Genomic DNA, 18,062 nt, shown 5'->3' with positions numbered 1-18,062 from the left:
AGCACATTACTTTTAAGACATGGAATGCACTACCTCCAAAAAGAGAAGCTATAAACTGGAAAATTTAAAGACTTTATCCAATGATGCAAAGCAAAAATAGAGGGTATTTTGACTAAAATAGACTTATGCTAGATTTTGAAGTCAGCTCACAGTTCCACCATTTACCAAATGAATAACCTTGGGCAAATGATAACCCGCTAAAACTTTAGTTATCTCATCTGTGAAACAGAGAAGCCACTTATCTTAAAGAAATATTCTGAGGATTAGAGATACAGTGCTGCTAAACACAGACACTTGCATTATAAAAATCTCATTTATTTGCATTTTCGTATCAAATTTACTATATATATATAAAGTCAAATTTACTCATTTATCAAAGCATATTTAATGAATATTCACACCACCAACAGTTCTATGCTACATTCTACTTTAGTGAGAGTAACAAAGAGATTTTATGTTAAAATATGTGATTATACACTTACTGGCTATGTGTGAGGTTTTTTTGAAGGCCCTGCTAACCTTATTCATCTGTGAACAGGTATATCTATCTACTTCATAAGACTATTGTAAAAGTAAATCAAATGAAATAATGGAGTTACAAGTGCTTATGAAATTATAAATCATCTTAAATACTGGTATTATTAGCATGGAAGCTTCACATGTAGTTTCTGAAAATGATAAATACATTAACTAGTCTTTTCCTATATTAGCCTATTATTAATTGCATCAAAAAACTGTTTTCTAGCTTTTGCTGCTGCTGCTAAGTCACTTCAGTCGTGTCCAACTCTGTGCGACCCCACAGACGGCAGCCCACCAGGCTCCCCCGTCCCTGGGATTCTCCAGGCAAGAGTACTGGAGTGGGTTGCCATTTCCTTCTCCCTTCTAGCTTTTGACAGGGACCAAAATGTTACAGATTACAGTTATTAATATCTTCTTAAAGTTGCTGTGGTGGACACAGAACAGTGACCCCCCAGTGAAGCATGCTTTCATATAATCCCCTTGAGGATAAGAAGAACCTATGACTTGCTTCTAACCAGCAGAATATGGAAAGGCAATGAAGTGTCACTCTCTTATGTTGCATTATGTAAGATTGGGCAAACAGACTGAAGTGAGAGGGTCACCTGCAAGCCTTGAAGAAGCCAAGTGCCAAGGAAAGAAAGCCCTGCAGCAAGAAACTACAGGCAATCCCCAGGATATGAGGGAGTTCTCCACCTGTCAGGAAAACGTCAGGGTCCTCAGTCACACTGCTGCACAGAAATTCTCCCAACGTTCTAAATGAATTTGGAAGTAGATTTTTCCACAGTTGAGCCTCCATATGATAACACAGATCAGCACCCTCACTGCAGCCTTGTGAAATCCTAAGCAGAGGACCCAGAGAAATTGTGTCCAGATTCCTCCCTCCCAGAAACCGTAAGATAATAGTTAATTTTTACTGCAGTATGGTTGTTTTACAATGTTAAGTTTCTACTATACAGCAAAACGAAACAGCTATACACACACACACATATGTCCCCTCTTGGGATTTCTTCCCATTCTGATCACCACAGAGCATGGGGCCGTTCTCTGTGCTGTACATGGCTCTCCTCAGTTACCTATTTCATACAGAGCAGTGTATACATGTTGATCCCAATCTCCCAAGGCATCCCACCCTCATCCACCTTCCCCCCGGGAGCTAAAGCAGTCATATGCTCAGGAAAAAAATAAAGTGGTGTTTGTCAGAGACAGAGGGGTGGGGAAAAAGGAGAATTATTGTTCAATAGATATATGCATTTCTGTTTTGCAAGATGGAAAGTCCCAGAAATGTGCTGCACAACAATGTGTACATAGTGTTTTAAGACTAATGTGCTGGACACTTAAAAATGGTTTAGATGGGCAATTTTATGTTGTGACAAAAGGGTCAATTCCCTAAGGATATAATAATTTTAAGTGGTGGAGTCAGGACTCAAACCTAGCCAGCAGGACACTTTCCAAGTGTCTGTGCTGTTAACTCCTGCATTATGGTTCAGAGCATACTGCAAGTGAAAGAGAATCACAAAAATACATGAAAAGTCAAATTTCTCTATCCTCTCCCCTCTAAAACCAGCTATTTTTTCTAATTCCTCTGCTTTTGCCAAGTGGCAATGCCATTTTTTCAGCTGCCCTCATTCAAAAACCTGAGCCTTATCTGACTCCTTTTTTGATTTACATAACCCATCAATTTCAATTCCCCTGATTTCTACTTGGGGAAAAACCTCTCTCCCATTTGTCTCTTTCTTCCTACTCTCCCTAAACTCTCCTCTCTTTCACTGCACTCTAATTCAGACTCCTGCATCGTTCATTAACCAATCACCATGCCTCTCCATCGCATCCCGAAACATTTACGTAGGACTGCCAGACTTATGTGGCTGTGTCACTTTCAAGCTGTTTAATGTCATGCATTTCAGGAGCTTATCCAGGCATTCAAGGCTCTTCTTGCTCGACTCCAGCCTACTTCCAATCTTCTCCTTCACTAATTTTTGACATAACATAGGAAAAAGGAGGGGAAACACTACTTACCAAACCATATGTGTGTGTCACATATTTTTCCAGGAATCTTACATATACAGCTGTCCTTCAGTACCCACGGAGGATCAGTTCAAGGACCTCCCTCAGATACTAAAACCAGATGATGCTCAAGTATCTTATACAAAATGATATAATACAGTTAGCCCTTCATTTACACCGAATCGGCAGATACAGAGGGCTGACTACACTCTCTCATTTAAGCATCACGAGGTGGCACTAGTGGTAAAGAACCAACCCACCAATGCAGGAGACACTGAGCTCGATCTGGGTCAGGAGGATCTCCTGGAGGAAGGCATGGTAACCCACGCCAGGATTCTTGCCTGGAGGATTCCATGGACAGAGGAGCCTGGCGGGGGTCAGTCCACAACGTCACAGAGCTGGACACGACTGAAGCGCCTTAGCACACACATCCACGACATTACAGATGGCCTAAACATCCCTGACTTGCCCTGTCACACAGGTAGAAAATTGTGGAAGCTAGGGTTTCAGTTCAGTTCTGATTCAGTTCATTCTTCTACTATTTCACAGACTTCACTATTCCACTTTCCTCAAGTATACGCACAAGCCCTCAAAGCTTCTCCTCATGTGGAAGGATGTGAAGGCCTAGTTTGCTAAGTAATGCTTCTACCACGAAGTCTCTAATTCTCCCAATAAGACATGATCTCCCTTCTATGAACACAGACAGTACTCTGTACTTCTCTAGTTTGTTCACTTTCTTCCTCTTGTGTTTTAGACTTATGTACCTAACACAGTGTGAACTGAGATTATGTCTCAAAGACACCTATGTATCTTACCCACATGAGCTGGCATCATATGTGACTGAATTAACCTGATTGTTGTGGGCTGGGTGTTTTCCCCCCAATATTTAAAAACACTGAGTCAGTTCTACATTACTGGTTAGCCTGATGAGTCTCCTTCCATCTAGAACTTTTGTCATACTGTATTTCAAGTCCTAAGTGGGTATTGTGATTGTAGGTATCATTAATATCTCATTTTTAAACTTCACTAAGTTTAAATATATTCAATTCAAAACTATCACACATTTTCCCCCTTATATCAAACTACTCTAGCTTCTGTCTAGTAGAAAGTTTTATTATGGTCATAAAATAATTTCCTTTGTCAGAGGACTGCTCTATGAAAAGGGTATTAGCAAATATTCATTTTTATAAAATTGCTTTTACATTTGATGTTAGATTTGGGCAAGAGACAAGAGCTCAAAAACTTTCACACCAAATTCTTTTTAAATGGTCTTTTTAGGAACTTCCTTGGAAGTCCGGTGGTTAAGACTCCATGCTCCCAATGCAGGGGGTGAGGGTTCGATTCCTGTTCGAAGAAACAAGATCCCACAAGACCTCTGGTGTAGCCAAAAAAAAAAAAAAAATTTTTTTTAACGGTGTACTTAAAGAATTCAATGTCTTCAATTTTTTTAAAAATCTGTTATATATAATAGAACAGGAAGACAGGAACAGGAAAAGAATATTCACCCTGAAACACTTCACTCCATAAGTTTCATCTATCAGCTAAGTTCGTTAAAGAATGCAAATTTGTAACGAGTTAAAATGTAACTCCACCTAAACTCTAACCCAGAATTCTTTTTAATGTATCTAAGATTCTCTAAGAAAGAAAAAAAAAAAGCTACTCCTTTCCCAAATATTTGTTGTTCAGTCAGTAAGTCATGTCCAACTCTTTGCGACCCCATGGACTGTAGCACTCAAGGCTTCAGTGTCCTTCACTATCTCCCGGAGTTTACTCAAATTCATGTCCACTCAGTCGATGAAGCAAGAGGTTATAAATACAACAGAAAAAAAAGAGGGATGGTCCACAGAAGTTTATTTCTATCACACTCTGGTACATTATGGGGCTTCCCAGGTAGCACCAGTGGTAAAGAACCCGCCTGCTGATGCAGGAGACATAAGAGACTCGGGTTCAATCTCCTGGGTTGGGAAGATCCCCTGGAGGGTGGCAGAGAGTCAGGTATGACTGAAGTGACTTAGCACTGGCACATTATGGCACTAAAACAGGTAGGAAGTTAAGACCATCTTTTTGTTCCTCTAAGTGCCAATAAAGTCGTATCAGCCAACAGCTGAAGTACTAAAGTACTTCAAAAAGAACATAGGTTTCACTGATTCACTGCAGAAAATACGTAACAAAAATGATGTTTTTTTTACATGTAAAGACAACAACTTACAATAATCAGAATTCGTGAACTACATTTGTGAACTCTTAAGGAGTCTCTATTATTATTTTTACTTATCATAGAAGTCACAGGGTTGTACTCAAATAACAAACGATAATTATCTGAATAAAAACATAAAGCCTACTAAAAAATTAATTCACCGATAATTTGTTTCCAAGTGTCCAAAGATGAGCTATTTCCCATTCAATATATGAAACAAAACACAAAGCTAAGTAATAATTATTTTATACTCCAGTGAGAGCCATGCTGGTCAGGCACACTCTCTCTGAGTAGAGCACACTGCTAATCTCAGTCTGGAAGAGAGTATGGTGCTCAGTGGCTGGTGAACTTTCAGAGGCTTGCAAAATCTTGTTCACTACATTGTTACTGGTTCATTAAACAGACTTAAACCAATGCTAAAGAACTGTCATTTATTAAGTAAGCCGATTTCAAACTGGTTCTGATGATTAATTGTTACCATGGCTATAGGAGAAGTCAGTCTTCTCTTAGGAGTTTGGGAACTTTCTTTTATCTTTACAAGATAACATAAACCAACACACACACACATATATACACTATAGGATATATACTGGTCATGTGGTTTTATAACATTTCACCCAAAAAGACAAATACTGTCAGTGTTAAGGATAAATACCATTTGCCTTATATTTAATCATTCAGTCAGTCATCAGACGTTATGTTGCAGGTCTAGAAATTCAAAGGTGAATATGCAAAGCAACAACAAAGGGCTTTATAGCAGTACTATTCAAAGTGGGTCTGCAACCTCCCAGAATATTGGAAATAAAAGCAAAAATAAACAAATGGGACCTAATGAAACTTAAAAGCTTTTGCACAACAAAGGAAACTATAAGCAAGGTGAAGACAGCCTTCAGAATGGGAGAAAATAATAGCAAATGAAGCAACAAAGGATTAATCTCAAAAATATACAAGCAACTCCTGAAGCTCAATTCCAGAAAAATAAAAGACCCCATCAAAAACTGGGCTAAAGAACTAAACAGACATTTCTCCAAAGAAGACATACAGATGGCTAACAAACACATGAAAAGATGCTCAACATCACTCATTATCAGAGAAATGCAAATCAAAACCACAATGAGGTACCATTACACGCCAGTCAGGATGGCTGCTATCCAAAAGTCTACAAGCAATAAATGCTGGAGAGGGTGTGAAGAAAAGGGAACCCTCTTACACTGTTGGTGGGAATGCAAACTAGTACAGCCGCTATGGAGAACAGTGTGGAGATTCCTTAGAAAAGTGGAAATAGAACTGCCATATGACCCAGCAATCCCACTTCTGGGCATACACACCGAGAAAACCAGATCTGAAAGAGACACGTGCACCCCAATGTTCATCGCAGCACTGTTTATAATTGCCAGGACATGGAAGCAACCTAGATGCCCATCAGCAGACGAATGGATAAGGAAGCTATGGTACATATACACAATGAAATATTACTCAGCCATTAAAAAGAATTCATTTGAATCAGTTCTAATGAGATGGATGAAACTGGAGCCCATTATACAGAGTGAAATAAGCCAGAAAGATAAAGACCAATACAGTATACTAACACATATATATGGAATTTAAAACGATGGTAACGATAACCCTATATGCAAAACAGAAAAAGAGACACAGATGTACAGAACAGACTTTTGGACTCTGTGGGAGAAGGTGAGGGTGGGACGTTCTGAGAGAATAGCATTGAAACAAATATACTATCAAGTGTGAAACAGATCACCAGCCCAGGTTGGATGCATGAGACAAGTGCTCAGGGCTGGTGCACTGGGAAGACCCAGAGGGATGGGATGGGATGGGGAGGGAGGCAGGAGAGGGGATCGGGATGGGGAACACATGTAAATCCATGGCTGATTCATGTCAATGTATGGCAAAAACCACTACAATACTGTAAAGTAATTAGCCTGCAACTAATAAAAATAAAGAAAAAAAAAAAAACAACAAAGTGGGTCTGGTCCACATTTTTTTTTTAAACACACTGCAATGAGGTAGGTACAAAACTGAGTGCCTAGAAACTTATAACAAAGTTGTGTTTGACAATAATTTTATGTTTGTTGAGTTTCATAAAAACTGAAGTTTGCATTTTTGTATATTTTTATCTTTTTAAATTTCACTTTCCTAGTCATTCATTTTTGCTGTCTTTACCAAGGTACTGATTCACAAACTAGTTTTCACTATAGTGTCTGAAGAAAATTACTTTACAGGACTCAAGAAAGGCAGCCAGAGTAGTTGAGGTTGTATTATGTTTTGCTACCAAGATACATGCAAAAATAACGTGCATAACACACCAAGAAGTACTTGCTCCAAAATTAGAAGGATGGTGTTAGTGGCCTAAAAGAAAATCCCTCAGCAGATGATACAGCACACTAACGGAATGTTGCATCATCAATGTTGTACATGGACTAGGAGGCTAGAATGTATGGAAAAAACAAAAGACATTAAAATGCTGCGAGAGCCAGACCCTAAATGTGAAGAAATTCAGGAATACCTTATCCGGTCTATCTCTTATATTTTCCTTTTAAAAAAAAAATGTATGCCTGCTAAGTTGCTTCAGTCGTGTCCGACTCTTTGCAACCCTATGGACTGTAGCCCCCCCAGGGTCCTCTGTCCATGGGATTCTCCAGGCAAGAATACTAGAGTGGGTTGCCACGCCCTCCTCCAGAGGGAAAAATAAAATGTATGCACAAACATAATCTAATTTCTTAAGTTATCCAAATTAAGTCCCCACCGCTGCCCCCCCAAAAAGATGAGTAAGACGTAATTCCTACTATTAAGGAGCTTGAGTCATCCATCTGGGACACAAACAGGTGGTCATAATACCGTGGTTAAGGCACAGTAGGGAGATACGCTGGGTAAGACGGGAGGAATCTAAACGAGCCTTGGTGATCAAGAGGGCTCCCCATTAAAAACACAACAGCTTATATGTGCTCAAAGTTCCCATTCCATTTATCCAACTATAACCTAGTTTCATACACCCTACTCCCCACCTTCCCCTCATACTGTCGGCCTTGCTTATCCAGCCACAGCGCGTTCCTCACAGGCCCATCATCTCACAGCCTCTTCTCTCACACCCTTGTTCCTGCTGCAAGTTATCATCCCCAAATTCAAATCTGGTCACATCACCTCAGTGCTTAAAAACGTCGATGGATAAAGTAATAGTAAGCAGAAAAAACTAGGTACAAATTATAGGATCTTTTAAAAAATGTATGTGTGATATGCTTCTAACTTGAACTGCTGTTTTCGAACCAATTAATGAATAAATTCTACAGCTTCTTTTTATTTGGTTACAGAGAAATTTATGGAGGAAGATAAGAAAATGTAAGTTTAAAACTGGCCACAGATCTTTAACGCATGGGCCATACAAAGTATATTCCCAAAGCTCTTCAAATTCTAAGAAAAATGTCCAAATATTTCCTTTTACTATAGCTAGCATGTCTGTTTTTAACTAGGTTAAATATTCTTATATATAATAATACTTCATAGTACTTTACAGTCCCTTATATAATGATCATATGATATGCTTGTTGATTTTATAAGGCTTAAGAAGTAGCATGGTATAGGAGAAAAAACAGTGAGGTAAGTATTAGGGGAACTGGATTTTAACTAGTTGCATTATCGGGAAGTTACCTAATCTTTCATGTCTCAAGTTTCTTCATTTATAAAAGAACAGCGTTGGTCTAGGTCAAGGGTCAGCATCTTTTCCTGTAAAGGGCCAGACAGTAAACATTTCCGGCTTCATGCCATCCAGACTCTGTCACAACTACGCAACTATGCTAGTGCAGTAGGAAAGCACCCACAGATAAATACATAAAGTAATGACAGTAGCTGTGTCCCAATAAAACTTTACAAAACCAGCAGCAAGCTAGGCTTGGCCTAAAAGACCACAGATTTGGGTAATCACTATTTACAGCCATCCCCCAGTATCCTGGCGGATTAGCTCCAGGACAGGGCCCTTCACACCAAAATCCAAGGATGCTCAAGTCCCTTACATAAAATGGCATGCATGGTATTTGCATATAACCTTGTACAACCTCCTCTCACTTACTTTAAATCCTCTCTGGGGTCGCAAACAGTCAAACTCAACTTAGCAACTGAACAGTAAACAACAATACCATGTAAATGCTATCTTATGTTATGTAAATAAGTCACCAGTTTGCAGCTAATTCAAGTTACGCTTTTTGGAATTTTCTGGAATTTTTTTCCTGAATGTTTTCATCTGAGTTTCTTCGAATTTACATACATGGAATCTGCGGATACAGAGGGCCTGTGTGCTTCTAGTTCTAAACTATGGGAGTAGTTTTTTTTTTTTTTTTTTCTATTTAAAAGTAACTTGTTGCCTTTCTTTTTAGGGAAGACTATACTCGTATTTTGGGCTTCCCTGGTGGCTCAGGGGTTAAAGCATCTGCCTGAAATGCAGGAGACCTGGGTTCAATCCCTGGGTCGGGAAGATCCCCTGGAGAAGGAAATGGCAACCCACTCCAGTATTCTTGCCTGGAGAATCCCATGGACGGAGGAGCCTGGTGGGCTACAGTCCATGGGGTCGCAGAGTCAGACACGACTGAGCGACTTCACTTTCACTTTTCATAGTCATTATTTGGGCTTCCCAGGTGGCGCTAGTGGTAAAGAACCTGCCTGCCAATGTAGAAGACGCAGGTTCCCTGGGTTGGGAACATCCCCTGGAGAAGGAAATAGCAACCCACTCCAGTATTCTTGCCCTGAAAATCCCATGGACGAGGAGCCTGGCGGGCTCACAGAGTCAGACACGACTGAAACGACTTAGCACTATAGTCGTATTTAACACAAGGCACAAAAACTAGCAGTTAATAGCAGACTTAAGAGCCAGTTTTTAGAGTCCCATTAGCTGTATAGCCTTAGGCAAGTTATTTAAAACCACTCTGAGCGTACTGTTAAGACTATTGTGAAGAATAAATGAAGTAATATATGTAATGTATTAATACTTAGCCCTGCATCTAGTTCACAGTAAGCATTCAATAAACTGACACTATTACTTTTATAAATTATGAGATCCTCAGTCCTCAGTGAGGAACACAATTCTCCAATCAACATTTTTCCCAGCAGAGAAATACAATATGCTATATAGTGATCTACATTCAGATGCATTTTTCGCTATAGCAAAAGATGAGAACTGGTTATATTGCTCTAAGCCTTTCTTTAAGAAAAAAAAAAAAAAACTATCGATATAACCAGTGGTCCCCAACCATTTTTGGCACCAGGAACCTGTTTCATGGAAGACAATTTTTCCATGAACTGCAAACAGGGTGGTTTCAGGATGACTCGAGTGCATTACATTTATTGTACACTTTATTTCTAATTTAATTCCGGCACTGATATGACAGGAGGTACTGGTCCAAGGCCTGGAGGTTGGGGACACCTGGAGACAATAGTTAGCATTAGTTGAGTACTATCTACTTCGCATGTATGACTGTGTGACTCTGGTTAAGTTACATAATCTTTTATTAGCCTCAGTTTCTTCACCTGTAAAAATGAGGAAAGTAGCAATACAAACTTCTTAAGATTGTTACAAGGAGTAAATGAGTTAATAAACTGTCTGGCACATAAGCTATATAAGCAAGTGCTATTATTTGAGTTAGATATTTCACATTTATTCATTCTGTTCCTCAGGATAACTCAAAGCAGTATTATTACTATATTTATAGTTGTTGATAATAAGGCTCAGAGAAGTTAAGAAACCTACCCAAGGTCACACAGCTATTAAGTGACAATGCCTAGGTCTCAACACAGGCTGAAGACAGCATTAATTCTGTCTTTGTATAAGGAGTGTAACTACATCTTTGCATGGTATGTTTAGATTATGGAACTAAAATATGGATACAATATTCTCCCCGCACAGAAAATGTTTTTGAATTTTTTTAAAGTTTAAGAAAATACACATAAAATCACTGACCTTTTTCATTTGAAGTATAGTGAATTTACAATGTTGTGTTTCAGCTGAAGACCAAAGTGACTCAGTTACACACGTTTTTCTTTTTCAGATTCTTTTCCTTTATAAAAACACTGATCTTTTTAATATGACAGTATTTCCACAGGTAAAATTTTTGCTAAAATGACTCTTCTGTTTTCCATTTCTGATTAATTAAACTCACATTCATTATTAAAGAAATAAGCAATCCTCTGCAATAAAATAACAAAAGATGCAGCATAGTGACAAGTATATATATGCGGTACTATGCAAATGCTGACATTCATCTCTAATTGATCTTTGAAATCTATATAGACCTCTCAGATTTTATAAAAAGTGCAAGTCTAGAGAGTTGAACCCAATTCTGCTACTAATTTAAAGACTAATTAGTCCCCAACTATTTACTTAAAACCTTGAACTATGAAAAGCATTCAGTATCAAATGAAAATACCAATATCAAAGAAAAAAGAAGAAACTCAAAAACAAAGACAAAAACACATTACTCCACTGAATAGATTCATTCATAAGTTGGTATACCATCACTTGATCCACCTCATACTCTTTAGACCTTGTGACTGCTACCGGTAATTGACCCAGAAACAGAAGTTGGCTTCACACTGTGAAGTCTTATAGTTCAGCAACCTATCACTAACAAAGAAAATAGGGCAGTTTGATGTAGCTTACTTCCAAACTCTATTACAATAATGAACTCAATCTTAGAACTCTAACATACTTCTGAAATTCACAAAATGCAAATAAGATCAATTTTAAATGTCATAATTAAAATCACAAATCACAATCTAATCTACATAAGCTGATTATAAATTTCATATTCTTTCCAAACTAGCAGTGGTAAACCTTAAAATGATCATCAATTCAGATTCAATATAACTTCATACTCTGTGTTATATAAGAAATATCACACCAGAAATACACAATGTAAGTATCACCACCTAGCTTAGAAGAAAAAATACTTAATTTTCATTAGCATTTTAGTATTTTGTTGAGACAAGAAAAAAAAACCCAGATTTTAGGATAAACCAAGTTATCTTTTAACATTTCAAAATATCATTCCAATGTGCTGAATTGTACTAGGGTGCCATTCTTCGCCATGCAATCTTCTGCCCATCAACACTAGAGGGGTGGGGGGAAGTGTGCAAATTAACTAACAATAAAGGATCAATCAGCGGTATGTACTCCAGGTGTAAGCAGCAGCACTTTTACTGCTATCAACATATTACATAAAAAAATCAACCTCCAGTTCTAGAAGAAAAACAGGCATTCACGGTACTTCAAAAATTATGTGTATACACATACACACACAAAATTCTGTTCACTTCTTCTCAAAAACACTAATTTTGAAAACAATATGCAACAAATCTAGTACAGAAACCTCCTTAGATAACTGAAGTTAATGGTTGTTATCTAAATGGTTCAGTTAAAAAAGGTTGTGAACTCCTTTTAAACATGTTGAAAGCTGTGGGTCCTCTCCCCAGAAAAAAACACAAATACACACAGAATTCAGATTCTTGGAAGACCATTTTTGGTTCACACAGCCAAAAGTGAAAAGCTAATATTCTAAACCAGAGTTGTCTAGTTTTAGAACTGAGTTCAATACATTATTATATCCTGATGCTTCCACAAGAGCCCTTCAGACAAATAAAAAAAAAAAAAAGCCTAATGAGTCACATTTTATATGGTTATATCTTGAATATTGACATCAGTTTTAAAAAAATGTGTATTTTAAATGTTCCATTTCTTCTTCCTTAACTGGTTAGCACAAAACATATTTCTCAGAAAAGTGAAGAAATGGTCAAGCTAACGAGTTTTAGGATGGAAAAATAGGGCATTTTGTTATTCTAAGAGGCATTTCTTCTCCCTCATCTCTTTAGTTCTCAATATATAAAAATAATTAACCTTTGTTGAAAATTCAAATATAAGAAACCAGTTCAAATATCTGATGTTTTAATACACAAAAGCCATCTGAAATTAAGTTTTGGGCTTCCACAGTGGGTCAGACGGTAAAGAGCCTGCCTGCAATGCGGAGACTCAGGTTTGATTCCTGGGTTGGGAAGATCCTCTGGAGAAGGAAATGGCAACCCACGCCAGTATTCTTGCCTGGAGAATTCCAACATTCAAAATAGTCCCTTTAATCTTTTCAAAATGACAAACCCATTTTCAGTGCTCTTTAACTCTTAAAAGGGGTCATTTGTCTAAATCCACAGAATATACAACAGACCAAGAGTGAACCTTAATGTACAACTCTAGACTTTGGGTAATGGTATATCACTGTAGGTTCACTGATTGTAACAAATGTACCTTTTTGGTGTGGGGATTTTGATAGTGGGGGAGACTGTGCATACATGGGGCAAAGCAGGGGGCATATGAGGGCAGAGGGTATATGAAATCTCTGTTCCCCTACTTAATTTGTTATAAACCTAAAATTGCTCTAAATGTATTTTGATAAAGGGTGTGGGGTCTAATATATCTACTACACTTTCTTCTTAACAAATAAGGAAATAGTGTTTTTAAAAATTACCCTCAGCGGCTGTGAATTAAATTTCCTGCCAGGACAAAGTATGTGCAATTATTACAGAATAGATTACAAAACCATCATTCAAAAAGACACATGTACCCCAGTGTTCACTGCAGCACTATTTACAACAGCCAGGACATGGAAGCAACCTAAATGTCCATCGACATATGAATGGATATGAAGATGTGATACATATGTACAATGGAATATTACTCAGTCATAAAAAGGAACAAAGTTGGGTCATTTGTAAAGATGTAGATGAACCAAGAGTCTGTCGTACAGTGTTCTCATTGTGACAACTCAGAGAACAAATATTGTACATTAACACATGTATGTGGAACCTAGAAAACCGATACAGATGAACTTATTAGCCGGGCAGGAATAGAGATCCAGAACATAGGAAACAGACATGTGGACACACAGAGGGGGAGAGGAGGGTGGGATGAATTGAGAGAGTATCATTGACACATATATACTACATGTATCAATAGCTAGTGGGAAGCTATTATACAGCACAGAAAGCTCGGCAATGACCCAGATGGATGGAACGGGGGTGGGGCTTGGAGGGAGGTCCAAGAGGGAGGAGATATATGTGTACACATACCTGATTCACTTCATTGTACAACAAACTAACACAACACTGTAAAGCTATTACACTCCATTTTGTTTTTAAAGGGGTAGTGAACTCCTTTTAAATATACGTTGAAAGCTGTGGGTCTTCGCTCCAGAAAAACAGAAACATACACAGAATCCACAGAATCTTGGAAGACCATTTATGGGTACATCCATAGATCCAGGTTAAGAACCAGAGAAAGTAGAAATTTTCTCTTCCCTTTGACCCTCTTCCATAAATTTTACCTCTAACTCACAAGAACCAACTAAATTATTCAGACAATGAATCCTCTTGTATAGCCCTTAAAAAAAAGTTTCATAGTACTTACATAAGCAGTTTTCAACAAAAAAATCAACTGACAGCATTCTAAAATACAGCATGTGACTAATGATATCAATAAATGAGAGTGCCTTACGGTTTCTAAAATGACTTCAACTATTATAAAAATGAATATTTTACCCCCTTTTACATTTAAGGAAATAGGTTCAGAAAATAACATGCCATGGGCACACAGCCAACAAATTAAGAGCTGGTATTCTAACCCAGAACTCTCTAGTTCCAGCTCATTATTACATTTTGATGCTTCCACAAAAGCCTTTCAGACAAAGAAAACAGATAAAAAAAAAAAAAAGCCTAATGGGTCACATTTTAGTGTAGTTATATCCTGAATACTGACATGAGTTTAAAAAAAAAAAAAAGGATACTTTATTTTAATTTGACTATGCTGGGTCTCAATTGCAATATGTGGGATCTTTGGAGGCAACATTTGAACTCTTTGTTGCAGCATGTGGGATCTAATTCCCTGACCAGGGATCAATCTTGGGCTCCCTGCCTTGGGAGCACAGAGTCCTAGCCACTGCACTACCAGGGAAGTCCCAAAATGTCTATTCTAAATGTTCCATTTCCTCTTCCTTCATTGGTTAACATAAAACACGTTTTTCAGAACAGTGAAGAAATGGTCAAGCTAATGAGTTTTAGGGCTGAAAAACATGACATGTTGTTAATTCTAAGAGGTATTTCTTCTTCCTCATCTCTTTAGTTCTTAATATATAAAAATAATTAACCTTTGTTGAAAATGCAAGCATAACAAACCAGTTTAGATATCCAAGGTTTCAAAACATAAAATTCTTGAAATTAATTTTCAGGACATTCAAAATAGCCCCTTTAATCTTTTCAAAATGACAAACCCATTTTCAGTTCTCTACAACTCTTAAAAGAGTTCTTGATTTTCTGGAAAGGTCATTTGTCTAAATCCACAGAATATACAGTAGACACCAAGAGTGAACATTAATGTAAACTCTGGACTTGGGGTAATGCTATATCAATGTAGGTTACTGACTGTAACAAATTTACCTTTTTGGTGTAGGGATTTTGATAGTGGGGGAGACTGTGCTTACATGGGGCAAGGCAGGAGCATATGAGGACAGAGGATTTATGAGAAATCTCTGTTCCTCCCACTTAAATTTGCTATGAACCTAAAACTGCTCTAAATATAAACTACTTTGATAAAGGGTATGGGGTCTAATATATCTACCTCACTTTCTTCTTAACAAGTAAGGAAATAGTGTCTTTAAAAATTACCCTCAGTGGCTGTGAATTAAATTTCCTGCCGGGATACAGAATGTGCAATTATTACACAATATATTACCATCTTAGAAAATAATACTGATCTTATCAAATGTTAAAAGAATTAGCAACTTTATAAAGAATCTAGAAAAATGATACTGATGATCCTATTTATAGGGCAGGAATAGAGACACAGACATAGAGAACAGACTTGTGGACAAAGGCCGGGAAGAAAGGTGTGGGATGAATCAAGAACAGCACTGACAAATACACACTATCATGTGTAAAACAGATAGCTAGTGGGAAGCTGCTTTAAAGCACAGGAAACTCAGCTAAATGCTCTGTGATGACCTAGAGGGGTGGGAGGGAGGGGATATATGCATACTTACAGCCGATTTCACATTGCTCTACAGCAGAAACTAACATAACGTTGTAAAGCAATTACTGTTGTTCAGTCAGTAAGTCGTGTCAGACTCTCTTGTGACCCCAGGAAACCCACCAGGCTCCTCTGTCCATGGGATTTCCCAGGGAAGAATACTGAAGTGGGTTGCCACTTCCTCCTCTAGGGATCTTCCCCACCCAGGGATGGAACCCACGCCTCCTGCATTGCAGGCAGATTCTTTAACCGATGAGACACCAGGAAGGCCCCAAAGCAATTATACTCCAAATAAAAATAAATTTTTTAAAAAAAGATTTTAAAAGTATTGGCAGCTTGAAATGTTAATATGAAGTTAAATGCAATAGCTGAGTATGGTATCCTAAAATTTCTTTTGATATTTATTTCTGTTCATGCTCTCTGTATCTTAAAGGCGATATATACAGTGACTAAAAGTCTGAAGTAGGTCACGGGATGAGTGACAAAAGAATGGGTGCTCACAGGGAGGAGGAGGAAAAGCTGCAGCCAATGAAATAACCCACCGCCTAGCTGAGGTCCTCTGCTTACCCAAGACTACCCTCTGGCAGGATCAACACTGGAGGGAGACAGAGGAAGAAAATTTCCTCAGTCTACCAGGACACCAACAGTCCAACAATTAATTAACCTCTACGGGGGGTGGGGGGGAAATGCAAAGAAAGAAAAAGTGCAACCAGCAGATAAAGCACCTGTGTCAACCTAGTTTCTTGCAAGAACCTTTTGCCAAAGAATCCTCCCGAAGCAGTATAACATAAGCTAAAAGGGCCAAGCATAGTTACGCTATTAATACAGACGAAAAAGAGTCCTGAGAAAAAGTTCAATAGCCTACAAAAAGTCACCCGATCCAACACTGCCAGGTGGGAAAACATACAAAAACAAACAAACAAACCTTTTCAAACTCAGGCAATCCAAACGCTAGGACTGTCAAATCCAGTCAAGGACCAGCCCCAGGCTAGAAAAAGGATGTAGATAAATCGCCTCTCGCAGGGAAACCTGCAGGCTAAAGAAGCCCAGAAGTGTGTGAAAAGAAGGAAGGAGCAGGCATCCCGGGATGTAAAACAACTCTACTGAGCAATGGCGCGTTTGGAAAGAGGCTGCAGTTTCTGGTCTCATACTCCAAGGCACTCTTCAAACCGGGGTGTTCCGCCCCCCACCCCTCCCGCCCCCGCAGAGTCTCCATCTGAGGTGAGCTGCAAGCCCCCAGCACCCGCCAGCCAGACCCCCGGGGCCATAAGCCTCGCCAGCAGGCCAGTCCCAAAGGCTAGACTAACCCTCCGGACGGACGGACGGACAGCCAGTCCCCAGGGCCAGCATCCCGGACGGCGGCTGACCCCGACACCCGCGCCCGCCTCCCCGACCCTCGCGGGCGGCGCGTCCCTCACCGCGGGGCCCCAGCCCGCCGGCCCGCCCCGCCCCCACATGCCGCCCTCGCCCGGACCCCGCGAAGCACCTGCCCGCTTGTCTCTTCTTCGAAAGACCCTGAGGAACGATCCAGGCTGAGGGAGCTGGAGACCCGGGTTCCCTTCGAGAAACGCGACTACCCCCCACCCACCCCGCGCCTTGCCTCTCGCCACAAACGGGGAAGGGGGCGACAGAACCGTGCAGCGGCTGAAGGGGCCCAAAGCCTCCCGGCAGTGGAGTTTGGGTTCCTGCGTGCAGCACTCGGGGAGTTTCTCCGCCACAGGCGCGAGCCCCGGCGGCGCTACGATTTGGGCTCGGGGCTGAGGTGAGGGAGGACTTGGCACGAGCGGACAGCACCGCACACAAAGGGAAGAGGGAGTGAGGGGGGACGAGCGTCCGGTTACCTCAGTCCTCGGCTGGCTCCCTCCGCTCGGTTCCCCACCCCCTTCCCCGTCCCCGTCCCCGGCCTCGCCAAGGCTGCAGCCGCGCGGCCAGCTTCCCGCAGCCCGGAACGGCGCCGCACCAGCCCCGCGCGAGCACCCGACGGACGCGCGCCCCTGTGCGCGGCCTCGCCGAGCCCAGCCGGCGCCCGGCGTCCTCTCGCCCGCGCCTGCGCACAGCACTCTGGGTAGTGTGGTTTCCAATTACCTCCTCCTGGGGGACCGCCCCCGCCCCTCGGGCTCGGGCGCGGGCGGCGGGAGTTTTCACCCAGCTGGGGAGTGTTGTCCTGCCTGATGCTGGCAGAACCGGGGCCTGGCTGGCGTCTTCAAAACACAGGTTTAGATAGGCCACCGCATGATTTACCTCCAAAGTTATCCGTTTCTTCTCTTTTGTGGC

At 40.2% G+C, this 18,062-nt stretch overlaps 1 protein-coding gene across 6 annotated transcripts in view; it reads right to left on the bottom strand.

Annotated features, from left to right (window-relative positions):
* The window catches only part of KLHL8 (kelch like family member 8), a 49,186-nt gene extending 31,428 nt beyond the window's left edge, over window positions 1–17,758 (bottom strand). Inside the window, exons 1-2 of one of the 6 annotated variants that reach the window (XM_061145540.1) lie at window positions 17,630–17,658; window positions 10,683–10,909 (exon numbers count right to left, since the gene is read on the bottom strand). The gene's annotated coding sequence lies outside the window, so the exon portion shown is untranslated. Of the gene's footprint in view, window positions 1–8,383; window positions 8,643–10,682; window positions 10,910–15,801; window positions 16,685–16,713; window positions 16,908–17,629 lie in introns of those variants that run through there. The other 5 variants (XM_061145541.1, XM_061145545.1, XM_061145542.1 and 2 more) reach the window with 5 other exon arrangements.
* Window positions 17,759–18,062: the final 304 nt, after the last annotated feature.

The sequence above is a fragment of the Dama dama genome, chromosome 6, assembly GCF_033118175.1.
Source record: "Dama dama isolate Ldn47 chromosome 6, ASM3311817v1, whole genome shotgun sequence".
Taxonomy (NCBI): Eukaryota; Metazoa; Chordata; class Mammalia; order Artiodactyla; family Cervidae; genus Dama; species Dama dama.
The sequence above is the reverse complement of the archived record's forward strand: the minus strand, read 5'-3'. Positions and strand labels throughout refer to the sequence as shown.